Below are 17,731 nucleotides of genomic sequence, written 5' to 3'. Positions count from 1 at the left end.
ATCTACTACTGCTGAGAACTTCTGTGTTTGCTACAGAACAATCAATTTTTGAAAACATCACTTCCTGTGATTTGAGTTGGGGTAAATCATTTCAAGTCGTAGGAGCTGTAAAGTGATATATGGAGTTTATAGGGATAATATCTATATTTATCTGTATGCACACACACACACACACACACACACACACACACACACACACACACACACGTCTAATCTAGAGACTTGGAGTTAAAGCTCCAACAGAAAATTCTGCCCTCAGGATTAAGAGTTACACTAAGATTTGTGTTTGAGTGCATTCTTCGGTGTTTCACAATGCAAATTTATTTGTTAAGAACATCCCTTTTCTCCCCTATAAATTCTCTGGTGGATGAGTTTCCTGATGTTTATAGAGGTGAAAATTCTGTATAAAAAGCTATCCCCTAGACTGATGCAACGTTTCTTTAGTGTATATGAACTTGAGAACTCAATCAGAAGACTCTTCTACTTGCTGCCTTTATTAAGCTTCTCTCCACTGTGGATTATCTCATGCTGACTTATGACATAACTTTGATGAAATACTGTCCCACTTTGCTGATCTTTCTGTAGTGTCTATCTACCCTCTAGACCTAAAGAGATCTAACTGAAAGTGCATATACCATGATTAAAGGTATCTGTCCCCTGTGTGAGTTCTTGTGTGTAAACCAAAATTATTTCTGTTGTTGAAGTGGCTGCCACATTACTTATGTAAGGCTTCTCCTAAATGTGAATTTGTCAGTATATATAAAGATGAATGTTCCTTCATTTTCAATTGCTTATGGCTCAAATTGTTCCTAAAATTCTTTCCATATTGATGACATTTATGTAGTCTCACATTAGCATATATCGCCCAAATGATAATATTTGGTTTCTTTCTTAGTTGATACATGTGTATTTAAAGTTGAGTTGTGTTGAAATTGTCCTAGATTCATAGCATTCAGAGGCTTCACTTTGTTAAATTATACCTCTTGACAGGTGGGTCGTTTCTGAAAGCATCCTGTATAGGTGTCGTTTCATGGTTTCTAGTTTCACCTTTGTGTTTGAACATGTCATTCTTTGAAATCCCCTTTTCTCAAACTACCTCTCTTCTGGAAAACTCAAAAGTCACCAAACAATTAATTTGTTCTGGCACCACAATTCTGTTGTTCCCCTGGGTATTGTTCAGCGGGACTTATATCTCCTCAATAAAGTCTACAGTCACATCCTTGTAGGTCAGTAACTGCTATGGATGTATTATCAACAACTCTGTTGTCCATTGTGTTATCATCACTCAGAAGCCCTCTGAATTCTAAACAGGAAAATCAGATCCAGAGAGATGGGGAAAGGAAAATTATAGACATCCAACTGAAGACAAGTTTACATTACATTTACTTTGTTTGGGAAAACCTAAATCAACCCTTGCAATTATTAACAAAACTCTGGTAGTAGCTACTATTTTAAGTAATTTAACTTAAACAAATACCGGAATTTTAAATAGCATGCATACATTTTAAATGGCATTTTACTAATTTGCAAAATTACATTTTTATTGTTTGACGATCTATATAATGTATTTGATTATATTTACCCCTTTACTCCAACTTCCTTCATATCTACTCTCTCCTTTATATTCATCCAACTTTGAAATTTGTTTTTAACTATCAACTCCAATTTATGTTGCCCAGTAACTCCAAAGAGTGTCACTTACCCTGCAGTATGTTTGTTCTACAAGGGATAACTCAGTCTTTGTTCAAGATATCTTTTTCAAGGACTTTGCTACATCATGCTGCTGAAAATATTCTTTCCATTAAAAATATGAAATTGCTTATTATGAACAAGATTATATAATCTACATTCAGTAGCTTATTCACTTTGTTAAATATTCACAAAGCTAGAATTTATAAATTATAGTACTTGAATATTGTCATCAGTCTATATTTTTTGGCTTTGCAGGTTTTTTTTTATTCCATCACTATTTAAATGTCTATGGTTATAAAAGATGTTTCATATACAGGATTGATAGGAAAAGAAAAATAGGGAAGTATGTTTGTAACCATCATACTAAAGGCACAAAACAATCAAATGAGAAAAATCTCAGCAAAACAGACTTTAAAACAGTTGTCGTTCCTCTTTATTCCCTCCCTCTCTCATTCTTCTCTGAGAGGATGGAGCACCCTGTCACACCAAGTCTCTGCAGGATTAGGCATGCATCTCCCACTGAGGCCAGGCAAGGCAAGTCCTGTTCGGAAACAGATTCCACAGTCAGGCTACAGCTCTAGGAACAACTCTCGCTTCAGTTGTTAAGGGATCCACATGGAAACTGAGGTGCAAGTCTGCTACATATGTGCCAGGGGCTTTGGTCTACCATGTATGCTGTTTTATTGGTGGTTCAGTCTCTAAGAGCTCCAGGTTAGTTGACTTTGTTGGGCTTCCAGTGGAGTTCCTATTCCCTCTGGGGCTTTTAATTCTTCCCACCATTCTTCCATAAGTGCCCCAGACCTCTGTCCAGAGGGCCTAGAGAATGAATGGAAACCTGCAGCTCCAGGGGGTTGGGGAATCTGTGGGAAGTCCCAGAGACCTGGGATGCAAGAGGCTCCCAGATGCCTAACAGTGGTGATATGGAACCTGAAGAGGCCACCTCCTATAACTAGGCAGGACCCTCAGTGGAGGGAGAAGGACACCAACCTATCCATAAATTTTTTAACCCAAAATTTTCCCTGTCTAAAGTAAACACAGGGACAAAGATGGAGCAGAGACTAAAAAAGTGGCCAAGCAATAACTGACCTAACTTGAGACCCATCCAAAAGGCAAACACAAAATTCCTGACACTATTAATGATATTCTGTTATGCATGCAGATAGGTGCCTAGTATAACTTTTCTCTCAGAGGGTATAACCAGCAGCTGACTCAAACAGATGCAGATACCCACAGCCAAACATTGGACAGAGGTCTGGGGCACTTATTCAAGAATTGTGGTAAGGATTAAAGGCCCCAGAGGGAATAGGAACTCCACAGGAAGACCAACAGAGTCAGCATTACTATCTCAATGCCTTCTTCTGGAAAGTGTGTTAATAGTGTATATCTCATTCTATTTCTGTGAATAATAACATATACACATTATTGAAAAGCTATAGATAGGTACACGTGGTAGCTTTCTAAACAGAATACCAATAGCTCAGACACTAAATCAACAATTAATAAATGGGTCCTCATGAAACTGAAAAGCTTCTACGAAGCAACGGATACTGTCTATTGGACAAAAGCAGCAGCCTACAGAATGATAAAAGATCTTTATCAACGTCATATCACATACAAGACTAATATCCAAAATATATAAAGAACTCAAGAAACTAGATACAAAAAAAGCCCTCAAATAATCCAATTAGAAAATGGGTTATAGACTGGATGCTGTTGTGGATACCAGGAAGTGCTTGATGACAGGAGCCTGATATGGCTGTCTCATGAGAGGCTCTGCAATAGCCTGACAAATACAGAGGTGGATGCTTGTGGCCAACCGTTGGGGTGAGCGCAAGATCCCCAATGGAAGAGTGAGAGAAGGGACTAAAGGAACTGAGGGGGTTTGCAGCCCCATAGGGGGAGCAACAATGTCAACTGGCCAGACCTCTCAGAGCTCCTGGAGCATGAACCACCAATCAAAGAGTACACATGGAGGGACCCATGGCTCCGGCCGAGTTGCTTTACCCACCAAAGGTGTGAGGGAATTCTCCTTGCCTTATTATATTTTGTTTGGTCATGTTTGATTGTTGCTTCTTGGATGCTTGCTCTTTTCTGAAAGGAGGAATGGATGCAGGAGAGGAGGGAAGTTTGTAGGGTGACTAGTAGGACTGTTGGGAGGGAAAAGTGTGGTCAGAATGTATTGCATGGAAGAAGAATCTATTTTCAATAAAAAAGAAATAGGAACCATTCAACTAGTACCATACAAAGTATTTTGCAATTGGTTTGAGAACTAAAGAAACGAAGTAGAAGTAAACTTCTTTTATATTATTTTTCTACTTGCTTTTCTGGTGTTTCTCTAAATTCATCAGAAATCATGAGGATAAAGAAGAGTAAATCTCATGATCTCTGAATTCCTCTGGCATTCCTACTTCGGGCTTACTTTTATTCTGATTTTTTTTAATGACACCAGGAACTTTTACATAAATTATAAAATTTATTTTGCATTTCAAAGAAGACTTTGTCATGATTCAGATTGGAATGTACATTGTTAGTCTTCAACTTGGTAAAGGCAATAGAGCAAGTGGCTTAGTGATGCATGAAAGGCTGAGTGATTCATGAGAAGCTTTAGTGTACTTCAGCATTTAAAGTAAAGAACTGTCAGAATTTATAAGCCTTTAATCAGAATATCTTTCTACAAGGATCACTTAAGTCTCGCTTTTTGAATATTTTTTATTTATTTTATAAACTGAGTTTGTTCTATGTAGTTAGAACAAGATTTACTTCCTTTTCCAGAATAGACTCGGTAAATATGCAAGAATGTCAACATACCTACCTAGGGGAACTGATTCTGATTTGATATCTGTCCTCTTAATTTAACAATTAGTGAACTTTTCTTCAATTGGTGTCAGTATCTTCCATTATGTATTCATGTTCTTATTTTTGTCATCATAATTATTTTTATCCCACTTCCTTTTTTCCCTCTCTCTTATGTGCATTTTTTTGATGGCAATATCTTTTGCAATGCAAAATATCAGAACCCACAATACAGTAACATTTTCACATGTGCCAAGAGCTGATCTTTGACCACTTCTTCACAAAAGTCTGTGTGGAGGGACTAATTATCCCCGTTTCCTTCTATTCTGTTTTCATCTGTGCCTTTCATTTTCTTGCATAAAGTAAAATTCTTGCATAAAGTATAATAAAGGACCTCTGTGATGGTCTTAGCAATGTATTTCATGGACTGGTTCTTCTGTAATTAACATAATGTCACTTATTGAAAACAGCCCCATACTCATTAAAGGAGTAGGGAAAGGAGAGATTGTTTTTGTTACTTCTGCTATTATGGTTAGTTCTACTTGATGTGAGAGAACCAACAGTACTAACAGTAGGAATAAATATCATCAGGTTTCACGTGTAACATACATTTTTTGGTATTATATATTATTAAAGATAAAAATATATTTTAAATACATTAAGTTAATTACTCATAAAAGTTGTTAAAATAAAAATTGAAACTTGCATGTCCATATTGACATGTTGCTATTTTAATCATTATTCTTAGCATGGTTTCAATCAGTTGAAATAAATATCTAGTAAGTTTTTATAGTTACTTTGTTTACTGTGACACCAAAATGTCCTCTCCAACACATAATGAGATCTTTGATACTCCAGTCAGTATTTCAATAAAAATAATAGGTTATGTATATCAATTCTTGTGATAACTTAATCTATAATCAATAAAGAAAAGGTAAGTTTTTGACACCATGTTTAATAAGGAAAAGGTTCCCATACATTTCACTAAAATTAAGGAAAAAAACTATTCATCATGAAAGGAACAGAAATTTATAAAAACAAGGTGAATGACGTGGGTATGGTACTTCATTATTCAATGTTCAATAAAACTACCCAACTACCAACTTGACTGTTACATTTGCCTTAGGGTTTACATTGAATAATAACCATAGCTAATAGAACAGATACAGATGGTGATTTCTCATTTGTCAGTTTAAAAAAATGATGAGGGCAATTAAATTTGATTTTAACTATAGACATGTTCATTTGTTTTCAGCCATAATGCTATACCTCTGTGATAGTTAAAGGATTTTCCTTTTGGTTCCTATGAACAGTCCTAGAAATTATTATGATTCTAGTAGTACTGAAACCAGAAACTCGTCCACAAGTGATTGTGGATCTAGTGAGGATTAGAAATAATCTCTGGTCCCAAGAATATAAAGGTAGTAGGTGCTATATACTTGATACAACTGATAATTTTTACTGAAAAGGGGAATTGATTTAAAAAAATCAGCAATCTGGAGTAAAATGGTATTAACACTAACAACTAAAAACTAGACTTAAATGCACTACACATGATAGAGAAAAAACCCGCCTGTTAGATGACCTTATATCTGCAAATATATGAATATACAAGTGTGTACATATGTACATATTGACATATATTACTTTGTTGGCTAGTCCCCATTATTCACCAGATAATTCAAAGGAATATTTTTATTCCTTTCTACAGACTCATGTGCAAGTTTGGTATATGTAAAAGTTCACTCACCTTTTGTGTATGCTATATATTGCTACGTAACAAATTAACCCTATGATTTGAGACTTAAAACAATAACTACAAACTGTCATGACTTCACCTTATTTTGGCTGGGGACTTGGGGAAAGCTTAGCTGAGCAAGCCTTCCATGAAGTTGCAGCCTTGATATCAACAAAGACTGCAGTCATCATTGCTAAGGAGGCATCATCCAAAGTTATTCACAATACAGTTGGTAGATCTCCTTATATTCCTTTGTGGATTTTTAGCCAAAGATTTCAGTTTTTCAGCATGAAGTCTTCAAATTAAGTTTCTTCCTCGATGAGTAATTGTCACCTTCTAAAATGAAAGATGAAAGGAGAAAGAAGCTTATAGTTCAAAGTAATTTTTGTGAACTATTCTCAGAAAGAACAGAGTTCTTTCTGTTCATTACATTCACATCACTATTCTAGTACACACTTAGGGGAAGGAGAATTAACCTGTCTGTCTAAATGATTACTATCAAAGACTTTGTGAATATATAGTAAAAGTACTATATTATTGATCACTTATTCTTAATAATGCTGAAACATCATTAAGACTGCCAGAAGAAAGGGTGATTTAATTTCTCCACAATTTCAGTGGCATTAGTAGAACTAAGTACGTTGATTTTAAAATGAATTCATTTAGTCTTGTTTTATTTAAATGGATGTTTTGCCTTCATGTATGTCTGTGAACCTTGACCCTATAGATGCCAGAAGAGAATGTTAGATTATTTCCTGCTGGAAATAACAGACAGTTTTAATCTGTGATGTGGGTGCTGGGAATCTAACCCAGGTCTTCTGCAAGAATACCAGATGCTTTTAACAGCTAAGCCATTTCTCCAACCTCATGTGCTGATTTTTTTCTATCATTTCATTTATATCTTTATATAATTTTATACTTTATTAAAATGTCTCTAAATTGACTCTTCGTCATCCTTCCTTGGTTTCTATACTCACATTCAGAGCAATCATCTCTATCAGTGTTACAGCTCATATTTATCTTATTCATTCTGTGTTTAATTTAACATTGGTGTTTGTTAGTCTGTTGACTCAGTTATATCATTAAATTTATCCTTTTATGATACCATTATGATACTATAATTTTGATATTCATCAGAAAAATATTTTATTATAAATGACACAAAATAATTAGTATAACACTGATTTTGTAGTAATTAGGTCCATAATTAATGAAGTTAATAATATTATGTTAGGACAATATGAAGATATACTGTGAGATTATTTGTTGTAAACAACTCAGTAAACTTATAAAATTATGCAGATTTTTGTCTAGAGAAAAATATGGGGAAAACATAATTAAACTTATCTAATTTAAAGGTAAACAAACTGAGTCCCTTACCTCCTGGGATGAAGAACTCTAGATTGTTGCAAGATATTTCAAATACACAAAATGCTAATAAGTGAATTTCACATAACTGAAAATTACACCTTGCTTTATATTTTCCTCAAGACTTATGATAACATTTTAAGCTACATTAGACATATTTATTTACTGTCATTTTCTATATAATTGGTGGACATATTTTTTAATTAAGAATTTATTATCGAATTGTCAATTATAATATTCTTGAAAGGTGATGAAACAGTGTTTTTTCTTTTAATAGTTTATTATATGTGGTGTTTTAAAATATATTGTTTTTCCATTTCACAAACATCTTGAGTTACAAGAGATTTATACCATACTTTTTTTTTTTAAAGAAAAAACTAATTTTACTGTCCTAAATAGTTGGTCTTTCTGCTAGATCATGTTTTTTTTTTTCCATTTTCATAATTCTCAGCTTTTGTATTGAATGATTTATGCCATATACTGTTCAAAGGGAATCCAAAAAGATTTAACATGGCTAATGAAATTGACATGTCATGAACGAATTGAATCAGAAGTTAAAATGGATCAATTTGGAAAAAGTAAAAGCACAAAGGAGATTTGTTTTTAATTCCATGGTGATAATTACAGTTTCCCATACTATCTGTGTACCTGATAAAAGGTCAAAATTAACCTCTCTGCTCTTTTTATTATGCCATCCAAAGATAACAACAGAACTCATAGTAAACACAAAATAAAAATATTCCAATTAACATTGAGAAGTTGGCTTATATGTTGTATCGAAATAAAAAAGAAAATCTAATACCAAGATAGGAAAAAAGATGCTTATAATAAAGCAGACTATGGTCTCAGCAATAAGTTTGCATTAAATATAGTACATTTCAAATGATAGAAAATTTAGAAACATAAAAATGTAACCAGGTCATTATAGTATGATTAAATACAATCTCTGCTGATCAGGCTTAATTCTAAGATGCAATTTGATGAACAGAGAAAAGACATAGTCTGTGTAACTTTTGTAAACTCTTCTCAAAATGTTTTTAATCATTTTAGCTAGATATTATCTTTGGAAGTATCTGAAATATGCATTTTAGCATACACTACATTAATGAATAAATATATATCCACATTCTTTTCTATAAATGAACATATATAAATAATTTCACATTAAACATAAAAACCTAATGAGATCATGTATTTGAAAGATATTTTATTTGTATATAAGTTGGCTGGATATTTGTCTTGGTCATTAAGTTGTCAAAAGCTTAAAAGACAGAATTTATTGGAATTTAATTATCATGAAAGGTTTTTTTGTATTGTATTTTTAAGTAAAGTTTGTAATCCAATGGACACACAGAACAAAATTGCTCTGAAAAAAACAATTTCATAAATTAATAAGGGTGTAGGAAGTCAGGGAGAAGTCCAGGTCACAGTAAGACGGAGTAGAGTAGCCAGATCTTTTGGACAGGTGCTATGTGACACTTCCATGTTACAGGAGCAGGACCCTTGTAGTAAAGAAGTGCACTTATTCAAATGAGTGATGGTACAAAATGTGACTAAGAAAATGTTTTCTTTGAGAATATAATTTTGGCACAGATTAAAAAATGTATGTCAGGGAAATTCAATATAAGTAATATATATATACACGTCCCAAGTTCTGCACATCCAACCAAGAAAGAAAGTCCTTCTCTTCACTTTTAGTCAACTGCAAACTGAACATTCCATGAGTTGAAGGTGGTGGCGGCAACAGAATTAAGAAAGATGACATTTCCGATGAGCAGGGTAAGGGAGGAGGAGATGGGGTAAAACCACACTGAAATGTTCCTTGACCACAAGGCTTCAGCACAAGTCCCACTTCATTCATGAGAGTCCATGGCATTCTCAACGCACAAGCATCCAGATCATCACAGCCTTTGTTCACTGTGTGAGTCACTAATTTAGTGCAAAAGCTGTTCTATTCTGTTTAACAAAAACAGAAGAAGAATTCTATGGCCTGATTCCTTTTCTCCAAGTGAGGAGAGAAACCCAGCCCCTAAGGTTTCTGTGAGTTCATGTGTCGATGGTCTATCCTGGGCAAGAATTTCATGTAAACATACAAGCAGCACCACTCCCAGAGTTGGTCTATTCATAGAGCAGGGCGGAGGCAAGGGCTAGGGTAGCCAGTGGTACCTTGCAGTCTGCCCCTCAGCCCTCAGCACCCTCCCCTCTGCCTGGCTAGATTGTCCATGGTTCTGTCCTGTGTTTTTATCATTATTATTATTATTATTATTATTATTATTATTAATGATTAATCATTATTGCAGAGCCTCAGGAAAACACCTTGAGGTAGTGGCGACCATTCAGAGCCTCACACTGATGCAATGACAGTCGTGAGGTGGGGAAAGATGTTGGAGACGTTGGCAAGGAGGTCAGGTGCCAGCCCAGAGAGGTGACTCTAGAGAACTCATAGGATGGGAAGATCGGCAGCACATAGATAGGCTGATTGGAGCCATGGTTGGAAACTTTGATAATCCCTGCTGCTTGCTTAGCCTACAGGTAAGTGATGAAGGCAGTCTTTCTGATATACAAAACATACTTCTTTACTGTAATTTTCATCAAGAATTAGCTTTTCCAGCTAAAGTCCCTACATTTGAGTTTTGAGATTATCTCACACTGCAGGTCTCTGGTATACACTAAAGGGTCACCCTGCCTCCCATCTCCAGAGATTGTATATTCCTATTCATTCTGCTGGCCCTTATGGCTTCACTCCTGCTCTACCCAATACTTACTCAGGTTCCCCTTTTCCCCTACCCTTCTTGTTCTCCTCTCCTACCCAGTTCCCTCCCTCCCTCTGCCCTCTATTTTCTTCTCCCTCCCAAGTAGGATTGAAGGCCCTCACTTGGGCCCTTTGACTTGTTAATCTTGAGTTCAGTGGGTTGTATCATGGGTATTTTGTACATTTTTAGCTAATATCCACTTATTAGTGAGTATATACCATGCATGTTGGTTTTGGGTCTGTGATACCTCACTCAGGATGATATTGTATAATGGCATCCCCATTTGCCAGCAAAAATCATGATGTCTTTGTCCTTAATAGTTGAATAGTATTCCATTGTGTAAATAAACCACATTTCCTGTATGCATTCTTTCATTGTTGGATGTCTGGGTTCTTTCTAGCTTCTGGCTATCACAAATAAGGCCACTACGAACATAATGGAACACGTGCCCCTGTAGCATGGTGGGGCATCTTTTGGGTATATTTCCAAGACTGGTATTGCTGGGTCTTCAGGTAGATCTATTTTTAATTTTCTGAGGAACCTCCAGATTGATTTTCAGAAATAGTTGTACTAGCTTGCAATCCCACCAGCAATGGAGGAGTGTTCCTCTTTTTCTACATCCTTGCCAACATGTGCTGTCATCTGAGGTTTTGATCTTAGCCATTCGATTGGTGTAAGATGGAATCTCAGGGTCATTTTTATTTGCATATTTATGATCACTAAGGACTTTTACCATTTCTTTAAGTGTTTCTCAGCCATTTGAGATTCCTCTGTTGTGAACTCTTTTAGTTCTATGCCCCAATTTTTGATTGGATGTTTGGTTTTCTGGAGGTTATCTTAAGTTCTTTATATATTTTGGATATTAACCCTCTATTAGATGTGGAGTTAGTGAAGATATTTTTTCCCAATCTGTAGGCTGCTGATTTGCTCTATTGACAGTGCCCTTTGCCTTACAAAAGCTTTGCAGTTTCATGAAGTTCAGTTTATCAATTCTTAATCTTAGAGACTGAGCCATTGCAGTTCTGTTTAGGAAATTTCCCCCATGCCCATGAATTTGAGGCTCTTTCCCACTTTCTCTTCTATTAGATTCAGTGTATCTGGTTTTATGTTGAGATCCTTGATTCACTTTGACTTCATCTTTGTGCAAGTTGACAAATATGAATCTATTTTCATTTCCCTACATATGGACTGCCTAGGAGAGAGAACTTGTATAGTCCACCTCTAGTAGAAAGACAGGGCATCAAGTGGAGGAATGGGGTTGCCATCCCACATTCAAAGACTCTGACTCAGAATTATTCCTGTCTAAAAGAACTGCAGGGACAAAAATTGAAAAGAGACTGAGGGAAAGGAGGTTCAGTTTCAGGCTCAAATTGGGACCCATCTAATGGGGAGGATCCAAGGCCTGACACTATTATTGATTTATAATGGACTAACAGACAGGAGCCTAGCATGGATGCTCTCTGAGAGGTCCAACAAGCAGCTAAGACAGAATCAGATACTTAAATCTAACCAATGGTCTGAAGTCCGGGACCATTATGGTTGGGGAAAGGCTGAAAGACGTTGAGAAGAAGGGCTACCCCATGGGAAAACCAGCAGTCTCAACAAACCTAGATCCCTGAGGTCTCTCAGACACTGAGTTAGCAACCAGACAGCATACACTAGTTGGTCCAAGGCCCCCAGCACATATACAGCAGAGGACTGCCTTGTCTGGCCTCAATGAGAGAAGATACACCTAACCCTTGAGAGACTTTAGCCCACAGGAAATGCTGAGGCTTAGCAGGGTATGGGGTGTGTGAGGATGTAGGAACATGGTCTTGAAGACAGGGGAGGAAAAATGGATTGAGGAATTGTCAGAGGGCTGACTGGGAGGGGGATGATGACTGGACTGCAAAAAGAGATTAAAGATAATAATTATAAAAAGGAATTAACTTTTTCTCATTAGTAATTTATTTGTGGTCAAAAACATTTCAGGAACTATTAGGACGTGGAACAGACCACTTTTTCCTTCTTTTATTTTAATATAAATTTTTGGAAACTATGTTGTAGGTAACTTTTATTCTTAATAATTATGGCTAAAGAAGTCAAGAGAATCACTGGGAGCCTATTGTCTATAGAAAGATAGAGATCAACTTGGGATTCATTGGAAAACCTGTCTCAAGATATATCTTGCAAAAATATGTGCTATGATACAGAAAATATCTTAATGATGGTATTCATATCATTAATCTTTATAATGGGTGACTTAGTTGTTAAATAGACAATCTAGTAAAGTTAATCGTGATCTGTTGTGTGTATTCATTGTATGCAAGAAAAAAAATTCCCATTTAAATATCACAAGTACTGAGCTTCAGCTATTAAGAATATACCAAGAAAGAAGATATCATACCTTAGTATTTCTTTCACGTTAATTATCAGCGTTTGTTCATTTGATATATCTAAGAACATTATAATTGTAACTGCTTATTTTGTCAGGAATTCTAACCTGGTGGTAGAGTACATGCTTAGCTGCACATGGCTCTCAGTTATAATGCCAGTTTTATGTTCTTTACTATGTTTTGCCAGATTCATTGCTTCTATTCAACTGATGCCATTATCAGCCCTTTGCTCTTCTAAAAAATGCTTACCCCCTCCCCTTGTAAAACATGCTACAAAAAAGCATTTCATGTTCAAAAAAAAAAAAGAAATTAAAAAAAAACTCAAAAAAATGCTTCAACAAACTGACAAAATAAATATCTATTCAAGGTGGAAATTACTTCTCAAAGCCATGGTTTATGACACCACCTAAAATTGAAATATGATGAGAAGATTTGCAGAAAGAAAGGGAAAATCATGAATATTGTTATTTAATCAGCTTAAACATTTCAGAGGTTTATTTTGAGTGAAAGGTATTTGAATATGTGATTAAATGTGTGAATATATTGAGTTGGTTAATATTTTCTTAAAATTCAACAAAGTTCACTATATAAAATTTATATTGATGGTAGAAACTTAAAAAGAGGAAGTTTTAAAAATAACAAATTTTATAAATAATATACTATGTACTATTAGTCAGTTATAGTTACTATAGTATAGAGATTTCTCCCACCTTATAATCCTGTGCTTTAGGTTTTATACTTGGCCCAAAAAGCTATTTTTATACTAAATAAAATGTTTTGAAATAAAAGAAAAATATGTAAACATAAAATTTTCCAAAAAAAAACCATATAATAGTTTTCGACATAAATGGGTTTCAGCATGTTTAGTGGCAAAGATTAAGAAAAATCTTGTGTCAGAAATCACTTTGTCAGCAATTTAAAGAAAATGTTTCCTCTATTGGCTCCAAATATGTAGAAGTTTCCATCCCACAGTATCTATTTAAATGGTTGTCTTCTAAAAGGTTAAAAGCATAAAAAGCCTAATGCTTCTTACTTCCAACAGTACCATTTTCTCAACCTGTTCTGTTCTACTCCCAAGTGAAACAAGGAATGTTATGTAAAATGGTGGGGAAAGCCCAGCCATGGTGACACATGTCATCTTTATTCCTAGGATTCTGGAGGCAGAAGCAGGAGATTCTGAGGTTGAGGCAGTCTGGTCTACAGACTGAGTTCTAGGACAGATAAGGTTACACAGGGAAATCTTGTCTCAAAAAAATATTAAAAATAAAAAATTAAAAAATAAACAATTTTTAAAGGTAGGTAAAATACTTGATTATGTAAGTTTTACCCTAACAGAAATAAATAACAAAGGTCTAATTTGGAAACGTTTAACCAAAAACAAGTTTAGAGAAAATCAATTTGAGTTTAAGTAAGGTCAGGCCTAATTCCTATGCCATATTTTGAACTGACACCAATGAAATCTTTAGCCAAGAAAGTCATCTAATATCATTCAAGGGTGAATTTTCCTTTGTGAGCAAGTAAGGTTCATAGTTTGTAGAAGGATTAGACTACAAAGTTAATCAAGTCATTGATCAAGTCTTTATCTTAAAAGATCAATGTGTCTATAAAGGACTGATTGAGAAGAAACACAGAGAACTGATTTTGAAAACGTTTATGAATGCTCCCCTCTCATGAACATTCAATGTGAATCAATGTGAAACATTGCTGATAGAAGTCGCATAAGATGGAAAAACATGGAACTGTGGCAGGAAAACTTTGCCTGATATAAACTAAAGTCATAAACAAGCTAGAAGGTTTAATATAATAGGAAAACACTTCATTTAATTTGTCAAATTATGAGGCTTTGCTAATCAGTTGTCAAGAAAAATGAGCATAGGAGTTATCATATTGCCAAGACCACACATCCTTAAATCATAATAGTACACTAGATCCATAACCTTACTTTTATTTATGCCAGTTTTGCTAAACAAAACATGCTAAAAGGAAGTACAATACAATTTTTTTGTTTTTTGAGACAGGGTTTCTCTTTATAGCCCAGGCTGTCCTGGAACTCATTCTGTAGACCAGGCTGGCCTTGAACTCAGAAATCCACTTGCCTCTGCCTCCCAAGTGCTGGGATTAAAGGTGTGGGCCACCACTGCCTGGCACAATACACTTTTTAAAATTAATTAATTATTTATTTACATCCCAAATGCTGTCCCCAGTGCCTCCTTGCAGAGTTCCTCCACCATACCTTCTTCCCCATGCCTCTGAGAGGGAATTCCCCCTTTATGTTCCCACCCTGGTGCATCAAGTCTCTCAAGGATTAAGTGCATTTTCTACCACTAATGTCATACATGGCAGTCCTCTGCTGCTTATGTGCTGGGGGCCTCCAGTTATGAACACTGTCATGTTTTCTGTAAATGTACTTCTATGGGTTAGTTTCCAGTTGGACTTATATAAGCAAACACAGAGGGTAAGTTTTCTTTATAATGTTCAACAGCCCCACTGTGCCAATATGACTAATCTGAGGCACTAACTTCCAAGTATGAACATAAAAGAAAAGAGTTTATAGCTGAACTCATGGGCCCAAGTTATATTCTGTAAGTTGTGGTTTGATGTGCTTAGTGAAAAATCTCCCCCTTTGGAGTATGACTAATCATAACATGCCTGTCACATTATACTTACTCCTTAAATGTTTATTATTTTGTGTTAACACAAATAGAATAGAATAGAATAGAATAGAATAGAATAGAATAGAATAGAATAGAATAGAATAGAATAGAATGATAATTTTATTTAATTTGAAATGATTATATTCATATAGTTTTTGCCAAAACTAAATAAGATATTATTATACTTTCTGGCAAGATAGTATATCAAAACTGCATTTATTTAAGACTTAACATTATTTGAAATTAATGTTTAGTTCAACTCAAACAAAAATATAAACTTTGTATATATGTACAAAGGACCTATCGTTAGAGATAATAATGTCATACAAATACATTAGAAAGGAAATTATCCATACAAAACAAAATCTACTTTTTATCTCAAATTGGACATGTCATGCAAAATCTTAACCTTGTGAATGAAATATTTTTCAAGTGACACCTGGGTACCAGACTGACTCCAGAGACTAGAATCATAACAATTTACATTTAAGTTGTTCTAAAAAAAAAAGGTGGCATGTACCACACATATATTTATCAATTTACATGAAGTTTGTATGTATTCATTTTTTACTTACATTTAACATTTTCATTTAAAATATGTAATAATTTTCATGTTGTTCACTATGGTTGCCACAGTAATATGCAGAGACTTCTGCTTACTATTAATCAGAAATGGATAAAATTTAAATTCGTTTTTTCCACTGTGCTAGCATTTCACATGCTTCATAGCCAGAAATCAATCATCACAGAAAGGTCTATTGTGTAATGCTGCCATGAATAGAATGTAATGTTATATCAGAAGCATATATATCTTGAGGAACTTAAAGACATTTCTGAGAATTTACATTTCTACTCACTTTACAGCACTTGACTTTCAGAGGAAAGGCTCTTTTAAACATTGACCAGTCTTGTCTGTCTATAAAACACTTCTATCCTTCATTCTAATATAAAACAAGATATGTTAAATTAACACTTTTCCACTTCATGCACTTTTGAAATTGGCCTTTGAAAGTTCATCGATCAGCTATCCTCCAAACTGATGACAAAGCTAAAGAGTACAAGCAAAAGATTATTTTATATAAGTGTTTTCACTGTGTATCCACTACTGTGATTATCTTATAACTCTAACTTTATTTAAAACCTAAGAAATGAGGATGTTATATTAGTCAAGGTTCTCCAGGGGAACTAAGTAAAGCAAATAGACTATATTCTCTCTCTCTCTCTCTCTCTCTCTCTCTCTCTCTCTCTCTCTCTCTCTCTCTCTCTGTGTGTGTGTGTGTGTGTGTCTGACATAGAAGTAAGTATGTAACTGCATCTATTCTATTAGTTTATGAAAAATCTATATGTGTATACATATATGTGTATATATAGACACACATATATATTAGATATGGATGATTTAGTATATAGGCTTAGAGACAGATATAGATATGTGGTATATTTCATTTTCGCTCAGTTTCTCTGGAGGACTCCCCTGATATACCATTCATACTTTTGTTTGTGAATGAGACAAGAACTAGGCAGTTACTGACAGTAATTATAGAAAAATCAGAAAAATTATTTATAATATAAGTTTTTAAATTTTTCAGCCATGTCATTAATTCGGCCTATAGCTTTTTGAAAAAAAATGAGTGATTACAAATATTATATTTTATTATCTTTAAATAAAAATATTATATATAACTATGTCTATATGTATTTTGTGTTTATATAAACACACATATATGTATGATTTATTTTTCCTATGTAAAGTACTGAAACCATGATCTTGTGTATATTAGGCCTACATCCTACAATTGAGTTACATCTGTAGTTTAGGCATAATGGGTTTTTAAGTAATTGTACATGTAGCTATAGGAACTGGGAGTATGAAAACAGATGTATACAAATTGGAAATTCAGATAGAGATGGATCATTGGAGTTGTGAGACAAAATGTATTTTTTTATTTCTGAGAGACATTACATTTTATTTTTAAGGACTTTGATTGATTAACAGAGATTCAGCCACTAACATTTAGAGGTAGCATACTTAAGAGATTAATCATATCTGCAGAATTCTTCATAGCAATGTTTAGGTTAGTGGTTGCTTAAATGACTAGACTTGCTAACATATATCTTGACATGTGGTAATAGTATCCCAATTCTTTGAAATGGGACTGGAGTCTAAGGAAAGCATCTTTTCTACATAAACACTGTGGATTCAACCCTATAATTTTGTACATTCAAAGTTACTAGTAATCAAGATAGTTTTTTTTATTTTGAAAACTGGCATTTTAACAACTCACATTAGATGTACACTCTCCTCAGAGTTCAATAATTTATATTCTGTAGTTTTGTGAATATTCATTTAACATTTTT

The sequence above is a fragment of the Grammomys surdaster genome, unplaced genomic scaffold (genome assembly GCF_004785775.1).
Source record: "Grammomys surdaster isolate TR1022 unplaced genomic scaffold, NIH_TR_1.0 60, whole genome shotgun sequence".
NCBI lineage: Eukaryota > Metazoa > Chordata > Mammalia > Rodentia > Muridae > Grammomys > Grammomys surdaster.
The sequence above is the reverse complement of the archived record's forward strand: the minus strand, read 5'-3'. Positions refer to the sequence as shown.